Source organism: Lolium perenne, chromosome 5 (genome assembly GCF_019359855.2).
Source record: "Lolium perenne isolate Kyuss_39 chromosome 5, Kyuss_2.0, whole genome shotgun sequence".
Classification (NCBI taxonomy): domain Eukaryota; kingdom Viridiplantae; phylum Streptophyta; class Magnoliopsida; order Poales; family Poaceae; genus Lolium; species Lolium perenne.
The window spans coordinates 34,930,155-34,953,835 of NC_067248.2; the positions used below are offsets into that span (position 1 = coordinate 34,930,155).

At 41.6% G+C, this 23,681-nt stretch overlaps 1 long non-coding RNA gene across 1 annotated transcript; it reads right to left on the bottom strand.

Annotated features, from left to right (window-relative positions):
* Positions 1 to 6,611: 6,611 nt before the first annotated feature.
* LOC139830989 (uncharacterized) lies at positions 6,612 to 21,522 on the bottom strand. Its single transcript, XR_011744706.1, has 3 exons — positions 20,813 to 21,522; positions 8,415 to 8,474; positions 6,612 to 7,383 (listed from the first exon to the last, which is right to left on the bottom strand). It is a non-coding gene; the product is annotated as an uncharacterized lncRNA (long non-coding RNA).
* Between the last annotated feature and the right edge of the window lie 2,159 nt (positions 21,523 to 23,681).

The following is a 23,681-nucleotide window of genomic DNA, read 5'->3' on the forward strand; positions in this document are numbered from 1 at the left end:
AGAAAAATCTGCCAATTTACGTGAGTAATCCTCAGATATGTACGCAAATTTCATTCAATTTGAGCATTTTCATTTGAGCAAGTCTGGTGCATCTAAAAAATTCGTCTTTACGGACTGTTCTGTTTTGACAGATTCTGCCTTTTATTTCGCATTGCTTGTTTTGCTATGCCTGATGGATTTCTTTATTCCATTAACTTTCAGTAGCTTTGTGCAATGTCCAGAAGTGTTAAGAATGATTATGTCACCTCTGAACATGTGAATTTTGATTATACACTAACCCTCTAATGAGTTGTTTTGAGTTTGGTGTGGAGGAAGTTTTTAAGGATCAAGAGAGGAGGATGATACAATATGATCAAGGAGAGTGAAAGCTCTAAGCTTGGGGATGCCCCGGTGGTTCATCCCTGCATATTTCAAGAAGACTCAAGCATCTAAGCTTGGGGATGTCCAAGGCATCCCCTTCTTCATCGACAACATTATCAGGTTCCTCTAGTGAAACTATATTTTTATTCCATCACATCTTATGTGCTTTACTTGGAGCGTCTGTATGTTTTTATTTTTGTTTTGTTTGAATAAAATTGGATCCTAGCATTCATTGTGTGGGAGAGAGACGCGCTCCGCTATTGCATATGAACAAATATGTCCTTAGCTTTACTCATAGTGTTCATGGCGAAGGTTGAACTGCTTCGTTAAATTGTTATATGGTTGGAAACGGAAAATGCTACATGTGGTAAATGGTATAATATCTTGAATAATGTGATACTTGGCAATTGTTGTGCTCATGTTTAAGCTCTTGCATCATATACTTTGCACCTATTAGTGAAGAAATACATAGAGCTAGCTAAAATTTGGTTTGCATGATTGGTCTCTCTAAGGTCTAGATATTTTCTAGTAAGGGTTGAACAACAAGGAAGACGGTGTAGAGTCTTATAATGCTTGCAATATGTTTTTTATGTGAGTTTTGCTGTACCGGTTCATACTTGTGTTTGTTTCAAATAGCCTTGCTAGCCTAAGCCTTGTATTGAGAGGGATTACTTCTCGTGCATCCAAAATCCTTGAGCCAAACACTATGCCATTTGTGTCCACCATACCTACCTACTACATGGTATTTATCCGCCATTCCAAAGTAAATTGCTTGAGTGCTATGATACGTCTCCGACGTATCGATAATTTCTTATGTTCCATGCCACTTTATTGATGATACCTACATGTTTTATGCATACTTTATGTCATATTTATGCATTTTCCGGCACTAACCTATTAACGAGATGCCGAAGAGCCAGTTGCTGTTTTCTGCTGTTTTTGGTTTCAGAAATCCTAGTAAGGAAATATTCTCGGAATTGGACGAAATCAACGCCCAGGGTCCTATTTTCACACGAAGCTTCCAGAAGACCGAAGGAGTCACGAAGTGGGGCCACGGGGCGCCGCCACACTAGGGCGGCGCAGCCTATAGGGGGCCCGCGGGGCCCTGTTGTGTGGGGCCCCCGTGACGCCCCTTGACCTGCCCTTCCGCCTACTTAAAGCCTTCGTCGTGAAACCCCCAGTACCGAGAGCCACGATACGGAAAACCTTCCAGAGACGCCGCCGCCGCCAATCCCATCTCGGGGGATTCAGGAGATCGCCTCCGGCACCCTGCCGGAGAGGGGAATCATCTCCCGGAGGACTCTTCACCGCCATGGTCGCCTCCGGAGTGATGAGTGAGTAGTTCACCCCTGGACTATGGGTCCATAGCAGTAGCTAGATGGTCATCTTCTCCTAATTGTGCTTCATTGTTGGATCTTGTGAGCTGCCTAACATGATCAAGATCATCTATCTGTAATGCTACATGTTGTGTTTGTTGGGATCCGATGAATAGAGAATACTATGCTATGTTGATTATCAATATATTATCTATGTGTTGTTTATGATCTTGCATGCTCTCCGTTATTAGTAGAGGCTCTGACCAAGTTTTTGCTTGTAACTCCAAGAGGGAGTATTTATGCTCGATAGTGGGTTCATGCCTCCATTAAATCTGGGACAGTGACAGAAAGTTCTAAGGTTGTGGATGTGCTGTTGCCACTAGGGATAAAACATCGATGCTATGTCTAAGGATGTAGTTGTTGATTACATTACGCACCATACTTAATGCAATTGTCTGTTGTTTGCAACTTAATACTGGAAGGGGTTCGGATGATAACCTGAAGGTGGACTTTTTAGGCATAGATGCATGCTGGATAGCGGTCTATGTACTTTGTCGTAATGCCCAATTAAATCTCACTATACTCATCATATCATGTATGTGCATGGTCATGCCCTCTTTATTTGTCAATTGCCCAACTGTAATTTGTTCACCCAACATACTTATGCTTATCGGAGAGACGCCTCTAGTGAACTGTGGACCCCGGTCCATTCTTTTAATCGAATACAATCTACTGCAATACTTGTTCTACTGTTTTCTACAAACAATCATCATCAACACTATACATCTAATCCTTTGTTACAGCAAGCCGGTGAGATTGACAACCTCACTATCACGTTGGGGCAAAGTAATTTGGTTGTGTTGTGCAGGTTCCACGTTGGCGCCGAAATCCCTGGTGTTGCGCCGCAGTACACTTCGCCGCCATCAACCTTCAACGTGCTTCTTGGCTCCTACTGGTTCGATAAACCTTGGTTTCTTACTGAGGGAAAACTTGCTGCTGTACGCATCACACCTTCCTCTTGGGGTTCCCAACGGACGCGTGCTGTACGCGTATCATGCTACCTTTAAATTTCCATTCTTTGTCTTTGCAATATATAGCTCATGGGACAAATAGCCTAAAAACTATTGTGGTATTGAATATGTACTTATGTATCTTATTTCTTATTAAGTTGCCTGTTGAGCGATAACCATGTTCCTGGGGATGCCATCAACACTTTGTTGAATATCATGTGAGTTTCTATGCATGTTCGTCTTGTCTGAAGTAAGGGAGATTTATCATGAGTTGAATGGTTAGAGCATGCATATTGTTAGAGAAGAACATTGGGCCGCTAACTAAAGCCATGATCCATGGTGGAAGTTTCAGTTTTGGAAAACAATCCTCAATGTCCTATGAGAATATTATTTGTTGCTGAATGCTTATGCATTAAAAGAGGAGTCCATTATCTGTTGTCTATGTTGTCCCGGTATGGATGTCTAAGTTGAGAATAATCAAAAGCGAGAAATCCAATGCGAGCTTTCTCCTTAGACCTTTGTACATGTGGCATAGAGGTACCCCTTTGTGATACTTGGTTAAAACATATGTATTGCAATGATAATCCATGTAAATCCGAGCTAATTAGGACAAGGTGCAGACACTATTAGTATACTATGCATGAGGCTTGCAACTTGTAGGATATAATTTACATAATACATATGCTTTATTACTACCGTTGACAAAATTGTTTCTTGCTTCTAAAATAAAAGCTCTAGCACAAATATAGCAATCAATGCTTCCCTCTGCGAAGGGTCATTCTTCTACTTTTATGTTGAGTCAGTTTACCTACTTCTCTCTATCCTAGAAGCAAACACTTGTGTTAACTGTGCATTGATTCCTACATACTTGCATATTGCACTTGTTATGTTACTCTGCATTGACAACTATCCATGAGATATACATGTTACAAGTTGAAAGCAACCGCTGAAATTTAATCTTCCTTTGTGTTGCTTCAATGCCTTTACTTTGAATTTATTGCTTTATGAGTTAACTCTTATGCAAGACTTATTGATGCTTGTCTCGAAAGTACTATTCATGAAAGGTCTTTGCTATATGATTCAGTTGTTTACTCATTGTATTTACCATTGCTTCGAATCGCTGCATTCATTACATGTGCTTACAATAGTATTGATCAAGATTATGATGGCATGTCACTTCAGAAATTATCTTTGTTATCGTTTACCTACTCGGGACGAGTAGGGACTAAGTTTGGGGATGCTGATACGTCTCCAACGTATCGATAATTTCTTATGTTCTATGCTTGTTTTATGATGATACACACATGTTTTATATATACTTTATGTCATATTTATGCATTTTCCGGCACTAACCTATTAACAAGATGCCGAAGAGCCAGTTGCTGTTTTCTGCTGTTTTTGGTTTTAGAAATCCTAGTAAGGAAATATTCTCGGAATTGGACGAAATCAACGTCCAGGGACCTATTTTTCCACGAAGCTTCCAAAAGACCGAAAGGGAAACGAAGTGGGGTGACGAGGCGGCCACACAACAGGGTGGCGCGGCCAGGCCTGTGGCCGCGCGGCCCTAGCGTGTGGGCCCCTCGTGGCGCCCCTAAACCTACCTCTCCGCCTAGATAAGCCTTCGTCGATAATAGTTCCAGTACCGAGAGCCATGATACGGAAAACCTTCCAGAGACGCCGCCGCCGCCAATCCCATCTCGGGGGATTCAGGAGATCGCCTCAGGCACCCTGCCGGAGAGGGGAATCATCTCCCGGAGGACTCTTCACCGCCATGGTCGCCACCGGAGTGATGTGTGAGTAGTTCACCCCCTGGACTATGGGTCCATAGCAGTAGCTAGATGGTCGTCTTCTCCTAATTGTGCTATAATTGTCGGATCTTTTGAGCTGCCTAACATGATCAAGATCATCTATATGTAATGCTACATGTTGCGTTTGTTGGGATCCGATGAATATGGAATACTACGCTATGTTGATTATCAATCTATCTATGTGTTGTTTATGATCTTGCATGCTCTCTGTTATTAGTAGAGGCTCTGGCCAAGTCGTTACTTGTAACTCCAAGAGGGAGTATTTATGCTCGATAGTGGGTTCATGCCTCCATTAAATCTGGGACAGTGACAGAAAGTTCTAAGGTTGTGGATGTGCTGTTGCCACTAGGGATAAAACATCAATGCTATGTCTAAGGATGTATTTGTTGATTACATTACGCACCGTACTTAATGTAATTGTCCGTTGTTTGCAACTTAATACTGAAGGGGGTTCGGATGATAACCTGAAGGTGGACTTTTTAGGCATAGATGCATGCTGGATAGCGGTCTATGTACTTTGTCGTAATGCCCAATTAAATCTCACACTACTCATCATAACATGTATGTGCATGGTCATGCCCTCTTTATTTGTCAATTGCCCAACTGTAATTTGTTCACCCAACATGCTAATTATCTTATGGGAGAGACACCACTAGTGAACTGTGGACCCCGATCCATTCTTTACATCGAATACAATCTACTGCAATACTCGTTCTACTGTTTTCTGTAAACATCATCACCCACACTATACATCTAATCCTTTGTTACAGCAAGCCGGTGAGATTGACAACCTCACTGTCACGTTGGGGCAAAGTAATTTGATTGTGTTGTGCAGGTTCCACGTTGGCGCCAGAATCCCTGGTGTTGCGCTGCACTACACTTCGCCGCCATCAACCTTCAATGTGCTTCTTGGCTCCTACTGGTTCGATAAACCTTGGTTTCTTACTGAGGGAAAACTTGCCGCTGTACGCATCACACCTTCCTCTTGGGGTTCCCAACGGACGCGTGTTGTACGCGTATCAGGGGCCCATGGCGGCCCTCCTCGGCTCCTCCTTTTGGCTATCTTCGTCTTCTGGAAAAATAAGATTTTTCGTGTAATTTCCATCAATTGTTGGTCTTCCGAAATATTGCATTCCGACGGTGCTTTTTCCAGCAGAATCCTGCCTCCGGTGCGCGATTCTCCAATAATCATGAAACATGCAAAATAGATGAAATAACATAAGTATCATCTCTAAATATGAAATATATCAATGAATAACAGTAAATTGTGATATAAAATAGTGATGCAAAATGGACGTATCAAAGGCTTGAAGATTGGTGTTGAAGGCACCATCGCATTGGTTGCTGACAGCCACCAAGACGTTGACTGGGCAAAAGTTTGGTGATGTGAAGAAGATGGAGACGAAAAGGTGGCAATCTTTGATTAAGGCTGCCAAGCCGAACTCGAAGAAGATCCTCTCCTTCCTCGGATGCAAACCAACTCCCGCTCCTAGTTCATCGAAGCCGGAGGTCAAGTAGACCATCCTGTCTCTACTTTTGTTGTTTTTCTTTTGATGTTGTCGCCATAGTAGCTTTGGCGGCAACCCTCCTTTGTAATAGCCATGTAAATATCTGACCTCATCAATGAAAAGCTATGTTGCCAAATTATTGATGTCGAAATATTTCTTTCCAGTTGATTTTTGACAACTATACCATGATGCCTCATTCCTCGGATGCTTTACCCGCTGCGTCTTGCTCGAAAAGGTCCTCCGTTGTCGGGGTTATTGGAGGTTCTTCGAGTGCTGCTCAGAATGAAGACTTGGACGATCTTCGACAACAACTGCAGTCGATGAAAAAGCAAGCTCTTGTGATAATGGAGCAGTCTCGAAGATCGTCTAAAAAGGAAAAACTTGCTATTCAACAAGCTCGAGAAGCCATAGTGTTGAAGGAGAATGCGGTTGCTGAGGCTGCTGAAGCTGCTTCTCGAGAAAATTATATGCTTCAACTGATGATCGACTCCAGCTTGGATATGACGGGTATACTTCTTTGAATTTGTCATATTATGTTATTACCGTCTATTCTTCCTCTCTAATGCTTCCACTAAAAACAGGTTCTTTTTTGGATACTGCTGCCGAAGATCAGCGTGTTGAAGCTCGATCCAATGTGCTTCTCAAGCTTGCCCTGAAGCATGGTTCTAATTTCTGGGTTACACCTGAACGTACCCGCCAAATCGTCAGATTTCAAGATCACGCGGGTCAGGTCCGTGATTTTCTCGACTTCTGCACAAGGACATTGTCCTTAGTTTATAGTACCATGTTTCCACGCAACAAAACACCAGAAACTCTTCCTGCTTTGATGGATAAGTTCCGAGATGCCCTCGAATCCATGAATTTGTGCGAGCCCAACTATCTGCTGGGGCAAGATTTGCCATGATTACGATACAAATCTGCTACCCGAAGTTAGACCTGACTCAAATTGTCACCAAGTGTCTGGCTAAGCAGGCGAAGAGGAAGAGGAACATCGACAAAATCAACGATGTTGTGACCCCTATAGCAGAAGAAATGATGGATGAACTGCTTCGGTTAGACGTCGAATTCTTCGTGAGAGGTAGCTATTGTAGCACCCTACCTCTTAATAAAGGCAAGATACCTGTGTATAGTATTATTCCCGGGATCACTGATAGCACACACATTACAAAATATAGTAATCATTGCATTAGTATCAAATTACTACATCGTTGATCCAGAGGGTACAACAAAACCTTACAAATTGCATAGTCACATGGAGTAGCTCAGAATAAACACAGCGGAAAGTAAATCATCAATGAGCCTTCATCATCTTCATGTGCCACAGGCAGTCATGTTGGAATGTAGACTCGAGATCCTACCACGTACTTCTCCTCAGAAAATCCTGCACGTTTGAATATGCAGCCCCACGAATGGAGGTCAGTACAATGATGTACTGGCAAATGAAACTTATATGGTGGTAGTTTTGGGCATGACTATCTACATGATATTTGGCAAGTGGAGTTTAGGCAAATTTGCATAAAGCTGATTTTATCCTACATTTTATTTAAAACAAAACATTTTACAAAACTCATAATGATGTCATAAACAGTATCATGGTTACATCTCCCATGTACTATCCGACAGTTGCTACTCAAATTTTAAACTTATTCAGAAAAGGTGATGAGATTCTTCCGTACATTCCCTGCCTAGAAAGCTCAAATTGTCCATAACCGGGGACACGACTAAGATCTTAGGTTTACTCTCGAGAGGTTGTGCACTTTCACCTTACGACCCACCCTTCCCAAGAGAAGAATGAGACAAGATCTTTCAGAAGAAGGTTGCAACCATAACCAGCTAGACCCGTTCCCGTTTGGCCGTCACCACATCATCATGTCTAGCAACAAGTTGGACCTCACAACTTACTTAATCCCAGCAGAGCCCATAATACCATAAGGCTGCACTGGAAGCTAACTAAAACATGGAGGACATATTAATCTCTTTAATCCTGAGTGGCCATCCACAAGTGCACCCTCAGGCGATGACAACCACAATGTGGCCCTGAGTAGCCACTCAACATTTGCGCACTCTCAGGGATTCATCACTTTAGTCCCTAGGGCGCGTGAGGAATTCATCACTTTAGTCCCTAAGGCGCGTGAGCCTAAGCAGCCGCCCACCAATCAACCAATCCACCCAGGTGATTCATTAAGGTTGTTAATTTTAATTCTCAATACTCACAATCCAAATTGATCAAAATAGCAGTGGCACTTTGTTATTGCTAGGCAAACTAAAATCCTAGCAAGGGTTCATGGTAGCTACACACTACTAGGATTGATAAGCATAGCATAACTTTCGAAATCAAAATCCTACCATGCATACTAGTTTGAAAAACACTAATGCATATATAAAAATAAGTAGGATTTGAATGTCACTTGCCTTTTGGTAGTTGAAGCGCGTTCACTTCTCTTAATCAAAATACGTGCCTCTCCGTACAAACTATAATATAAAATATAGCACAACATAAACACACCATTCAACAACAATAAAATCAAACCAAGCAAACAACATGTAGTTAATCAATGTGTTTTAGTCATCGGTTAAAGAAGATATGGCATGAGGTATGGCTTGCAAGATATGAGTTGGAGATATTGAACGATGAGCTCAATTACTTAGAAAGAGAAGTACCATCAATGACCAATAGGAAAAGACATATTGGTTACAAAGGAATAGACAAAATTGGAATGGTCCATGTGATAAGAATCACATAGATTCCACATGGTGAAAACTTAGATGCTATTAAGTTTAAGTGTGACAACACTTATCACGATAGCTCAAGTTACACAAAGGCTTGGGTATGGACTAATGATATATTAAATTACTCCAATGACACATTTGTAATTTGAATAGTCCAAGCTTAATAAATATGATCGAATGGCATGAGATTGGATAGGCATGAATGGTATTCAAGATGCGCATAAAAGATTGTAAGGAATGTCAAGGTTTCAACACATGTGCTATGTAGTAGAGTGCCTCCACAACATTTGCACAAGGAAAAATCTATAAATAAGATTTGTCACAATTTACTCAAATAACTCAGTTTTTTTTTGAACCTTGAGACTGTGGGGAAAAAACCCCACAGTTATTTATTAAAACCAAAAAGCATATGTACAAAACAAGAGGAAGAAAGGAAAAGAAAAAGAAAGACCTAACTGTACAAAACTAAAGAAGGGAGCATAGCTAAATCAGACTGCCTATCCAGGCAACTAAATCTTGTAAATGTTTCCTTTTTATCCTATGCTCAAGCATGGATATATCATGCACAAACCCCTTCTTCCACCCTTGAAAGGAAGGCCTAAGATACTGAAAGATTTTCTCATTGCGTTGCTTCCATATATTCCAACAAGCTAAAATTACCACTTCCATGAAGAAAGGCTTAGCAAAACCAGCTCTTGCCCTAGTGGCAGCCTCCTGAATATCTTGCCCCTGTTGCCAATCAATCTGTAAATATGCCCAAATCCTCTGACTGAATTGACATTCAAAGAACAAGTGCATTCTGTCCTCATATGCTCTAGCAAAACACAACTCACAGTGAGTATCATCTGTAACCTTCCAATGTCGTCTCTTCAACATGTCCCTAGTATTCAAACGATCACTAACCAGGAGCCACGCAAAAAATTTATGCTTCATAATGCAGGAGGACCTCCAAATCCATCTATAAATACCAAGGACCTGAATGTGCTCATGTAGATACTTGTAATACTTTGATGCAGTATATGTACTCCCCCATACATAAACCCAAGAATCATTTCCCACTGACAAAGGGTTGCGCCTCATCTGAGAACTTAGCTCCCTCCATTCCTCATAGGCTTGAGAAGATAAAGGTAAGTGAAAAAGCTGCGCAATATCATCAACTTCATACACCTCCTTGGCCGTAAGTTTATCATTCAAAGCATAAGAGGAAATCCTTGGGTATCTCTCACTAAGAGGGGTAGTTGAATTCTCAAATTTCCAATTATCTAACCAGAATAAAAAAGAATCTCCTTTGCCAGGCAAAACAGTGGTCACTTGCCTATACTTTTCCAAGTATTTACACACATCTTTCCACCAAAAAGAGCCACAGAGATGTTCAGCATGAGGTATGATGACGCGTAAAGCACATGCTCGTTGGGAACCCCAAGTGGAAGGTGTGATGCGTACAGCAGCAAGTTTCCCTCAGTAAGAAACCAAGGTTTATCGAACCAGTAGGAGTCAAGAAGCACGTTGAAGGTTGATGGCGGCGAGATGTAGTGCGGCGCAACACCAGGGATTCCGGCGCCAACGTGGAACCTGCACAACACAACCAAAGTACTTTGCCCCAACGAAACAGTGAGGTTGTCAATCTCACCGGCTTGCTGTAACAAAGGATTAACCGTATTGTGTGGAAGATGATTGTTTGCGAGAAAACGATAGAACAAGTATTGCAGTAGATTGTATTTCAGTAAAGAGAATTGGACCGGGGTCCACAGTTCACTAGAGGTGTCTCTCCCATAAGACGAACAGCATGTTGGGTGAACAAATTACAGTTGGGCAATTGACAAATAAAGAGAGCATGACCATGCACATACATATCATGATGAGTATAGTGAGATTTAATTGGGCATTACGACAAAGTACATAGACCACCATCCAACTGCATCTATGCCTAAAAAGTCCACCTTCAGGTTATCATCCGAACCCCCTCCAGTATTAAGTTGCTAACAACAGACAATTGCATTAAGTATTGCGCGTAATGTAACTAGTGACTACATCCTTGAACATAGCACTAATGTTTTATCCCTAGTGGCAACAGCACATCCATAACCTTAGAGGTTCTTGTCACCCCTCCAGATTCACGGAGACATGAACCCACTATCGAGCATAAATACTCCCTCTTGGAGTTACTAGCATCAACTTGGCCAGAGCATCTACTAATAACGGAGAGCATGCAAGATCATAAACAACACATAGACATAGCTTTGATAATCAACATAACAAGTATTCTCTATTCATCGGATCCCAACAAACGCAACATATAGAATTACAGATAGATGATCTTGATCATGTTAGGCAGCTCACAAGATCCGACAATGATAGCACAATGGGGAGAAGACAACCATCTAGCTACTGCTATGGACCCATAGTCCAGGGGTAGACTACTCACACATCACACCGGAGGCGACCATGGCGGCGTAGAGTCCTCCGGGAGATGATTCCCCTCTCCGGCAGGGTGCCGGAGGCGATCTCTGGATCCCCGAGATGGGATCGGCGTTGGCGGCGTCTCTGGAAGGTTTTCCGTATCGTGGCTCTCGGTACTGGGGGTTTCGTCACGGAGGCTTTAAGTAGGCGGAAGGGCAAGTCAGGAGGGGGCACAGGGGCCCCACACCACAGGCCGGCGCGGCCAAGGGGGGGCCGCGCCGCCCTAGGGTTTGGGCACCCTGTGGCCCCACTTCGTTTCGTCTTCGGACTTCTGGAAGCTTCGTGGAAAAATAGGCCCCTGGGCTTTGATTTCGTCCAATTCCGAGAATATTTCCTTACTAGGATTTCTGAAACCAAAAACAGCAGAAAACAGCAACTGGCACTTCGGCATCTTGTTAATAGGTTAGTTCCAGAAAATGCACGAATATGACATAAAGTGTGCATAAAACATGTAGATAACATCAATAATGTGGCATGGAACATAAGAAATTATCGATAGTTGGAGACGTATCAGCATCCCCAAGCTTAGTTCTGCTCGTCCCGAGCAGGTAAAATGATAACACAGATAATTTCTGGAGTGACATGCCATCATAATCTTGATCATACTATTTGTAAAGCATATGTAGTGAATGCAGCGATCAAAACAATGTATATGACATGAGTAAACAAGTGAATCATAAAGCAAAGACTTTTCATGAATAGCACTTCAAGACAAGCATCAATAAGTCTTGCATAAGAGTTAACTCATAAAGCAATAATTCAAAGTAAAGGCATTGAAGCAACACAAAAGAAGATTAAGTTTCAGCGGTTGCTTTCAACTTGTAACATGTATATCTCATGGATATTGTCAACATAGAGTAATATAATAAGTGCAATAAGCAAGTATGTAGGAATCAATGCACAGTTCACACAAGTGTTTGCTTCTTGAGGTGGAGAGAAATAGGTGAACTGACTCAACATTGAAAGTAAAAGAATGGTCCTCCATAGAGGAAAAACATCGATTGCTATATTTGTGCTAGAGCTTTGATTTTGAAAACATGAAACAATTTTGTCAACGGTAGTAATAAAGCATATGCATCATGTAAATTATATCTTATAAGTTGCAAGCCTCATGCATAGTGTACCAATAGTGCCCGCACCTTGTCCTAATTAGCTTGGACTACCTGGATTATCACCGCAATACATATGCTTTAACCAAGTATCACAAAGGGTACCTCTATATCGCTTTGTACAAAGGTCTAAGGAGAAAGCTCACATTTGGATTTCTCGCTTTTGATTATTCTCAACTTAGACATCCATACCGGGACAACATAGACAACAGATAATGGACTCCTCTTTTAATGCTTGAGCATTCAACAACAATTAATTCTTTTCTCATTAGAGATTTGAGGATGTTTGTCCAAAACTGAAACTTCCACCATGGATCATGGCTTTAGTTAGCGGCCCAATGTTCTTCTCTAACAATATGCATGCTCAAACCATTCAACTCAGTGTAGATCGCCCTTACTTCAGACAAGACGAACATGCATAGCAACTCACATGAGATTCAACAATGAAAAGTTGATGGCGTCCCCAGTAAACATGGTTATCGCACAACAAGCAACTTAATAAGAGATAAAGTGCATAATTACATATTCAATACCACAATAGTTTTTAAGCTATTTGTCCCATGAGCTATATATTGCAAAGGTGAATGATGGAATTTTAAAGGTAGCACTCAAGCAATTTACTTTGGAATGGCGGAAAATACCATGTAGTAGGTAGGTATGGTGGACACAAATGGCATAGTGGTTGGCTCAAGTATTTTGGATGCATGAGAAGTATTCCCTCTCGATACAAGGTTTAGGCTAGCAAGGCTTATTTGAAACAAACACAAGGATGAACTGGTGCAGCAAAACTCACATAAAAAACATATTGTAAACATTATAAGACTCTACACCGTCTTCCTTGTTGTTCAAACTCAATACTAGAAATTATCTAGACCTTAGAGAAACCAAATATGCAAACCAAATTTTAGCATGCTCTATGTATTTCTTCATTAATGGGTGCAAAGCATATGATGCAAGAGCTTAAACATGAGCACAACAATTGCCAAGTATCACATTACCCAAGACATTTATAGCAATTACTACATGTATCATTTTCCAATTCCAACCATATAACAATTTAACGAAGGAGAAACTTCGCCATGAATACTATGAGTAGAAACCAAGGACATACTTGTCCATATGCTACAGCGGAGCGTGTCTCTCTCCCATAAAGTGAATGCTAGGATCCATTTTATTCAAACAAAACAAAAAACAAAAACAAACCGACGCTCCAAGAAAAAGCTCATAAGATGTGATGGAATAAAAATATAGTTTCAGGGGAGGAACCTGATAATGTTGTCGATGAAGAAGGGGATGCCCAAGGCATCCCCAAGCTTAGACGCTTCAGTCTTCTTAATATATGCAGGGGTGAACCACCGGGGCATCCCCAAGCTTAGAGCTTTCACTCTCCTTGATCATGTTGCATCATACTCCTCTCTTGATCCTTGAAAACTTCCTCCACACCAAACTCGAAACAACTCATTAGAGGGTTAGTGCACAATAAAAATTAACATATTCAGAGGTGACACAATCATTCTTAACACTTCTGGATATTGCATAATACTACTGGACATTAGTGGATCAAAGAAATTCATCCAACATAGCAAAAGAGGCAATGCGAAATAAAAGGCAGAATCTGTCAAAACAGAACAGTTCGTATTGACAAATTTTAAAATGGCACCAGACTTGCTCAAATGAAAATGCTCAAATTGAATGAAAGTTGCGTACATATCTGAGGATCATGCACGTAAATTGGCTTAATTTTCTGAGCTACCTACAGGGAGGTGGACCCAGATTCGTGACAGCAAAGAAATCTGGAACTGCGCAGTAATCCAAATCTAGTACTTACTTTTCTATCAACGGCTTAACTTGGCACAACAAAACACAAAACTAAGATAAGGAGAGGTTGCTACAGTAGTAAATAACTTCCAAGACACAAAATAAAAACAAAGTACTGTAGGTAAAAACATGGGTTGTCTCCCATAAGCGCTTTTCTTTAACGCCTTTCAGCTAGGCGCAGAAAGTGTGTATCAAGTATTATCAAAGCATGATGCATTCTCAGCGGGGTGCGGAGTTTTCTCAACCAGGCATAATATATTAGATACATAAGTTTTAGCATCTCCTTTTTCATTAGTCTTAGGCGTGCTACTCTCATCAAACAAATTTTCAGGAACAAGCCAAGCATAGTTATTTTCTAGTGCATCATTCATAGCTAAGAGTTTACATGGTATTGGTGCTTTGATCTCCCCACCATCATCAATATTATTAGTGTATCTTATTCTATCCATGTCCATCTTTTCAAGGAGGCTAACAAAATTAGTATGAGAACCAAGCATATTAAATTTAGCAAAGACCTTTCTAGCTTCTCTTGCTAGACCACCAAATTCTCTAAGAAGGGTTTCTAAAACAAAATCTTTCTTTTCCCCTTCTTCCATATCACCAAGTGTGAGAAACATGTGTTGGATTATAGGATTAAGATTAACAAATTTAGTTTCCAACAGGCGAACTAAATGCGCGGCAGCAATTTCATAAGTAGGCGCAAGGTCTACCAAGTGTCTATCTTCAAAATTTTCAATGGTACTAACATGATTGAAAAATTCTTCTATATTATTTCTCCCAACTATAGACCCACGTCCTACCGGTATGTCTTTTGTGGTAAAATTAAAAGGAAACATGATGAAATAAGTAAAGTAAATGCAAGTAACTAATTTTTTTGTGTTTTTGATATAGCAAACAAGATAGCAAATAAAGTAAAACTAGCAACTAATTTTTTTGTATTTTGATTTAGTGCAGCAAACAAAGTAGTAAATAAAACTAAGCAAGACAAAAACAAAGTAAAGAGATTGAGAAGTGGAGACTCCCCTTGCAGCGTGTCTTGATCTCCCCGGCAACGGCGCCAGAAATTTAGCTTGATGACGCGTAAAGCACACGCTCGTTGGGAACCCCAAGTGGAAGGTGTGATGCGTACAGCAGCAAGTTTCCCTCAGTAAGAAACCAAGGTTTATCGAACCAGTAGGAGTCAAGAAGCACGTTGAAGGTTGATGGCGGCGAGATGTAGTGCGGCGCAACACCAGGGATTCCGGCGCCAACGTGGAACCTGCACAACACAACCAAAGTACTTTGCCCCAACGAAACAGTGAGGTTGTCAATCTCACCGGCTTGTCAGTAACAAAGGATTAACCGTATTGTGTGGAAGATGATTGTTTGCGAAAACGGAGAACAAGTATTGCATAGATTGTATTTCAAGAAAGAGAATTGGACCGGGGTCCACAGTTCACTAGAGGTGTCTCTCCCATAAGACGAACAACATGTTGGGTGAACAAATTACAGTTGGGCAATTGACAAATAAAGAGAGCATGACCATGCACATACATATCATGATGAGTATAGTGAGATTTAATTGGGCATTACGACAAAGTACATAGACCGCCATCCAACTGCATCTATGCCTAAAAAGTCCACCTTCAGGTTATCATCCGAACCCCCTCCAGTATTAAGTTGCTAACAACAGACAATTGCATTAAGTATTGCGCGTAATGTAACTAGTGACTACATCCTTGAACACAGCACTAATGTTTTATCCCTAGTGGCAACAGCACATCCATAACCGTCGATGTTCGTGTCAGCCCTCCGCATTCACGGAGACATGAACCCACTATCGAGCATAAATACTCCCTCTTGGAGTTACTAGCATCAACTTGGCCAGAGCATCTACTAATAACGGAGAGCATGCAAGATCATAAACAACACATAGACATAGCTTTGATAATCAACATAACAAGTATTCTCTATTCATCGGATCCCAACAAACGCAACATATAGAATTACAGATAGATGATCTTGATCATGTTAGGCAGCTCACAAGATCCGACAATGATAGCACAATGGGGAGAAGACAACCATCTAGCTACTGCTATGGACCCATAGTCCAGGGGTAGACTACTCACACATCACACCGGAGGCGACCATGGCGGCGTAGAGTCCTCCGGGAGATGATTCCCCTCTCCGGCAGGGTGCCGGAGGCGATCTCCTGGATCCCCCGAGATGGGATCGGCGTTGGCGGCGTCTCTGGAAGGTTTTCCGTATCGTGGCTCTCGGTACTGGGGGTTTCGTCACGGAGGCTTTAAGTAGGCGGAAGGGCAAGTCAGGAGGGGGCACAGGGGCCCCACACCACAGGCCGGCGCGGCCAAGGGGGGGGCCGCGCCGCCCTAGGGTTTGGGCACCCTGTGGCCCCACTTCGTTTCGTCTTCGGACTTCTGGAAGCTTCGTGGAAAAATAGGCCCCTGGGCTTTGATTTCGTCCAATTCCGAGAATATTTCCTTACTAGGATTTCTGAAACCAAAAACAGCAGAAACGAATCGGCACTTCGGCATCTTGTTAATAGGTTAGTTCCAGAAAATGCACGAATATGACATAAAGTGTGCATAAAACATGTAGATAACATCAATAATGTGGCATGGAACATAAGAAATTATCGATACGTTGGAGACGTATCAAGGTACAGATTTACAGATTCCTGGTAGTAAGTTCTCCATACAAGACTGACCCAGGGGGTATCTGCTTTATTATAAAATTTATCCAGAAATTTCAACAACAAGGCCTCATTATGTTTTTGGAAATTAACAATACCAACCCCACCTTTATTCCTAGGCTTGCATATCATTTCCCAAGCTGCCAAAGACTGCTTTGGTGTATCAATATTATCCCTCCATAAGCACTGCCTTAGAATCCTATTCAGCCGATTTAAAATGCCAGGTGGAATTTGAATAGAGCACAAAAAGAATGTGGACATGGAAGACAGAGCAGAATCCACCAGCTGCAATCTAGCTCCTTGAGACAAGAAACTAGAAATGCTTGTAAGCTTTCTCTCCAATCTAGTAACAATAGGAGTCAAATGCTGAATCTTTGGTCTAGTTGTTCCCAGAGGCAACCCCAAGTAAGTGAATGGGAGAGTTGCAACATGGCAACCAAAAGCAGTGGCCAGCAGCTCAATCTCCTCACTTGCCACATTAATTGGAACCATACTGGATTTATGATAGTTAACCTTCAGACCAGTAGAAACAGAAAACTTATGCAAAATATCCTTTAAAGCCAGAACTTGATTCATATCAGCAGGAATAATGAGTAAAGTGTCATCTGCATACTGCACCACTGGATAATCTGGGTCACCCACCTCAATAGGCAGTGACAGTAAACCAGCTCTAAGAGCATCATTGATCACCAATTGCAACAATTCAGACCCAAGCACATACAAAATTGGAGACAGAGGGTCACCCTGCCTAACACCCCTCTGATGTCTACTTCCCCCTCCTTTTCCTGTAGACAGTGTTGGGCCTCCAAGAGCAGAGGTTTGTAGAACAGCAGCAAGTTTTCCCTTAAGTGGATCACCCAAGGTTTATCGAACTCAGGGAGGAAGAGGTCAAAGATATCCCTCTCATGCAACCCTGCAACCACAAAGCAAGAAGTCTCTTGTGTCCCCAACACACCTAATAGGTGCACTAGTTCGGCGAAGAGATAGTGAAATACAGGTGGTATGAATATATATAAGCAGTAGCAACGGTACCAGAAAATAGCTTGCTGGCGTGTAGTTGATGGTGGTAGTATTGCAGCAGTAGTAACGCAGTAAAACAGTAAACAAGCAGCGATAGCAGTATTTAGGAACAAGGCCTAGGGATTTCACTTTCACTAGTGGACACTCTCAACATTGATCACATAACAGAATAGATAAATGCATACTCTACACTCTTGTTGGATGATGAACACATTGCGTAGGATTACACGAACCCTCAATGCCGGAGTTAACAAGCTCCACAATTCAATGTTCATATTTAAGTAACCTTAGAGTGCAAGATAGATCAAAAGACTAAACCAAGTACTAACATAGCATGCACACTGTCACCTTCATGCATATGTAGGAGGAATAGATCACATCAATACTATCATAGCAATAGTTAACTTCGCAATCTACAAGAGATTATGATCATAGCATAAACCAAGTACTAACACGGATGCACACACTGTCACCATTACATCGTGCAGGAGGAATAGAACTACTTTAATAACATTGCTAGAGTAGCACATAGATAAATTGTGATACAAAACACATTGCAATCATAAAGAGATATAAATAAGCACTTCACTATGCCATTCATAACAGTGAATAAGTATTCTGTGAAATATAGCCTAAGAGACCCACACGGTGCACACACTGTCACCTTTACACACGTGGGACAAGGAGTCTCCGGAGATCACATAAGTAAAACTCACTTGACTAGCATAATGACATCTAGATTACAAGCATCATCATATGAATCTCAATCATGTAAGGCAGCTCATGAGATTATTGTATTGAAGTACATAGGAGAGAGATGAACCACATAGCTACCGGTACAGCCCCGAGCCTCGATGGAGAACTACTCCCTCCTCATGGGAGCAGCAGCGGTGATGAAGATGGCGGTGGAGATGGCAGCGGTGTCGATGGAGAAGCCTTCCGGGGGCACTTCCCCGTCCCGGCGGCGTGCCGGAACAGAGACTCCTGTCCCCCAGATCTTGGCTTCGCGATGGCGGCGGCTCTGGAAGGTTTCTGTGGGTTTCGTCGAACGTATCAGGGTTTTCGCGACGGAGGCTTTAAATAGGCGAAGAGGCGGCGCAGGAGGGTCGAAGGGGCGACGACACCATAGGCGGCGCGGCCGGGGCACAGGCCGCGCCGGCCTATGGTGCAGGGCCCCCCCCTCTGGTCCTTCCCGGGTGTTCTGGATGCTTCTGGTGAAAATAGGAACCTGGGCGTTGATTTCGTCCGATTCCGAGAATATTTCGTTACTAGGATTTCTGAAACCAAAAACAGCAGAAAACAGGAACTGGCACTTCGGCATCTTGTTAAAAGGTTAGTTCCAGAAAATGCACGAATATGACATAAAGTGTGCATAAAACATGTAGATATCATCAATAATGTGGCATGGAACACAAGAAATTATCGATACGTCGGAGACGTATCCCCCTCTTACATGAAAATTGCTTTCCTGGAACACCATTCAACAAAATCTTAGAAGTTCCAGAAGAGAGGATATCCTTCACCCACTTTATAGTCTTACAATCAAAACCCATATGTGACATCACTTGAATAATTGCCTCATGTTCAATAGTATCAAAGGCTTTAGCAAAGTCAAGCTTCATGATCACCAAAGGTTTTTTGGAAGCATGACACTGATATAAATATTCAAAAGTCCATGCAACACAATCCTGAATTGTTCTGCTCTTGATAAAGCCATATTGATTCTTATGCACACAGGACATAATCCTCTGCTGAAATCTATTAGCCACCAGTTTTGTCAAAAATTTGAGACATGCATTTGTGAGAGAGATAGGCCTAAAGTCATTTACACTCTCAGGACTATGCACCTTAGGAACAAGAGTAATGAAAGACTCATTTATATTCTGTAGCTGTAAATTTCCCTCATGAAAATCATGCACCAGCTTGCATAAATCTTGCTTTATTATAGGCCAACATTTCTTCAGAAACAAACCAGTGAAACCATCTGGCCCAGGGGACTTATCTCAGTTGTGGTTTGAATATCGTGAACTAGGCAATATAATTGGGATATATATGATCTTGGACATGATGAAAATATCTAAATGATTTTGGTAAATGGGTATGATCATATGATTCAGTTTGGCAAAATGGAATTATGAGTTTAATCTTCAACCTCAATGTTTGCAAAAATTAATTATGATAATGATTCCGATGGATATTGATGAGTAGCACATATTCAAAAGAAAGGTATGATCAAGTAGGGTTTATGGATTGTGTCGTATGACACATAAAAGGATATTACTTCAAATCTAAAAGCATGGGAAGTGAATATGATCAACTAAACTAAGCAGAAGTTCTACTGGATAGAGAGTTTTAATATGATTCATTTGCAAAAGGAATCAATTTAAAATAATTTATAGAATTTAAGTTATGTCGGAACTACTCAAGTCCTCATATTTAGACTTGAATACTTGCAAATAGTTTTATAAGTTTTAGGAACTGATGTTTATGGACAGACATCAATAGGTTCCATTTGCAACAGGAATCATTTGATTTAAATTTTCAGAATTTGAACCATGCACAAAATACTCAAACTTACATATTTAAATTTGAATATTCAAAAATAATTCAAAAGTCAAATTTTATTGCACCATTGTGTTTTCCTCATTTTTGTGAGTTCAACGACATATTATCTGTTAGAATTCGAGTTTCCAAATATTAGTTATAAATTTTACAAGATAAAACATGTCGCGGTAAAATTTTGATGTTGTACGAAAAGTTGTCCGAAAAAGCTTATCGGATGGAAAAAATTTCTACACGAAAGTTATAGAGGATTTAATTACGAACTCAACTTCAGAGATATCATCTAAAACGGAGCTCTAAATCTTTTGTTATGAAATTTCAAAGTTCTTATAGGTGAACTAGCTAGCTAGTACAATGGAGCGATCGATTTATGTACTGTACATGGAAAATTTAGTGTAACGAGGTGCCTACTACGGTACCTGATGCATGAACGATGGTGGGTCGGATGTGAATGGCGACGGCGGGCGGTGATAACTCCGGCGACACGATCTTGCGCTCTGTACGGGAGGGAAAATAGTGAGAACGAAACGGAAGAGCAAGGCATGCAGATTAGAGCGAGGAGAAGGAGGCAGGGCTCCTGGTGGCGTTCCGGAGGTCCTTGGTGGCGTCGAGATGTCGGACGAGGTGCAGAAGGAGACGGCGGTCACGATGGTGTGCTTGTATGAATCTTTCGCATCCACGAGCAGCGGCGACAGGCGGCCGAAGTGTCGCGTCTCCGACGATCTTCCGACGGCGTTTCCCGGACGGCCTCGTTCTCTGCGGATGGAGAAAAAGTGGTGAGGCGTCGCGGTTGATCGAGGGAAACGATATGGAGTGAAAGATATGGGTCGGGGACGACAGAGAACGTCAATCTCGAGCTCCAATTCCGGCGGCGGTTTGGAACTCCGGCGAGAAATTTCGACAGCCTGGCGGCACGAAATCTAGGGTTTTAAGGGGGAAACTGCAGAGGAGATATGTGGGAATTTATAGGAAATTTTTCGTAGGAAAGGAGCCATAAATCTGCACCGAATCGGCGATTTTCTGGGGCAGTTCGAGTTCTGTAACGAACTCGTCAAAGGGATGGTCTCCGGCTGGAGGTAGGTGACGATGTGGGTCCCATGCGTTAGAAAGAAAAAGGAAAAGAAAAGTCAAAGGAAAACGCGGGGCGTGCTGCTGCTGCTTCGGCCGCGCGGCCTGGCACGCGCGTATGTGCACGACCTGGCTTCTCATTGATTGAGCTGCCTGGCCGGTTTCCCTTTGTTTTTTATTTTTATTCTCTTTAGTTTTTAGTTTCAGTTTTAGGCATCCAAACTGATTTAAATATAATTCATAAAATTTGTAATTCTGTCCAGTATGATTTTCGTATACTAATGATTACTCTTTCAGATTAAAATGAAAACACAAGAGAATATTTTTACACACTTGTCGAATAAGCTATTTAGAAAGAAAAAAAAACAAGAAACATAATTTGGATTTATTGAAATCAAGCGATTAGAATATTTCCCAAAACTGAAAACTTTGGCATGTTTTATTTCAAACATGGATTTTGATTTGAAGTCAAAACGACTCAAATAATTTTATAAAACTAATATTGGTTAGAACCAATTTACAAAAATAATTATTATGCATATAATACTTTATATGGTTACTTGGGCATTGATATTTCAAAATAAGGTTTGGGCCTTTTGTATTAAATAAAATCTATATGATTTCAAAACCATAAATAGAAATAGTTTTGGTTTGAATATACTTTGGAAATAAACTTTGTGAAAACTCCATTTTGGGAAAGGCTTTAAAATAAAACTCAAAAAGTTTTAATTCCTTCAAAAATTTCAACAAAGTCAAGCAATTCAATCAACTTATTTAATAATTAAACATTCAAAAATTTGGAAAATTTTGGGATGTTACAGCTATGCTGAGCATATGACTGGTACTGAAAGGATCTTGGTCGCAAACATCGACTGTGGTAGTTTTTCAGGTCTTGCTGGTACTTAGTGACCCGTGATAACACTTCGTCTCGAGGTTCATCGAGTGCATCGACATCATCCTCCAATGCTTTTCTTGAAGCTTCTTCTTCATATTCCGTTACTCTCGGAGAATCATGTTCTATTTCTATCGGCAACACTGCCTCAGCTCCATGGACCAGGAAAAACGGCGTTTCCCGTGTCGCTGTATTTGGTGTTGTTCGAATACTCCATAACACACTGGGCAACTCCTCTGGCCAGGTGTGTCGAGCTTTTTCCAATGGTGCTAACAGGCGTTTCTTGATACCATTACATATGGTGTTGTTGGCTTTCTCGACTTGACCATTGGTCTGCGGGTGCGCAACTGATGCAAAGTGTAGTTTGATGTGAAATTACTACCGTTGTCCGTGACGATGCTATGAGGTACTCCGAACCGAAAGACGATACTTTTCACGAACTTGATTGCAGACGCTCCATCTGGTGAATTTATCGGCTTCGCCTCTATCCACTTTGTGAACTTGTCGACAGCGAAGATTTGTGTAATTTTCCCACCATATCAAGACCCCACTGAGCAAAGGGCCAAAACAACGGTATTGGCATCAGCTCTACTGCCGGAGAATGAGGTTTTGCGGCAAATCCCTGGCACGCGTCGTAGGTACGAACTATGTCTTTTGCATCCTCGATTGCTGTCAACCAATAAAATTCTGCCTGAAAACCTTGGCTGCTATAGCTCGGCTGCTTGCGTGATGTCCACACACTCCTTCGTGTACGTCCTTCAGAATTAGCCTTCCTTCCTCAGGTGTGACACATCTTTGTAGTACTCCTGAAATACTTCTTTTGTATAGCTCTCCTTTGACCACAGTAAAGGCTTTAGAACGCCTAATAACTCGCCTTGCTTCAACTGGATCGTCGGGTAATTCCTGTCTCGAGATATATGCTATGTACGCCTGCATCCATGGAACCTGTATCATCATTATTACCTTAGGTTCCTCCTCTTCTCTCGATGGTACTTTTTTAGCCTCAGAGGATTTCTCCTCCTTTTCTTTCTTCTGTCGTTTCTTCGCCTTGGTTGATCTTTCAGCTATCTCTTCCCAGAACACTCCAGGTGGTATTGCGAGACATTCGACCCGATGTTTGCAAGAACATCGGCTTCATCATTGCTTAGCCTGCTGATGTGATTTACCTCGCACCCGTCAAATAGCTTCTCGAGCTCGTTATACACTTCTGTGTATGCTATCATACTATCATTGACTGTGTCGCATTGATTCATGACTTTCTAAGCCACCAGTTGTGAGTCACCGAAGATTTTTAGTCGAGTTGCACCACAGGCCTTCGCCATCTTCAT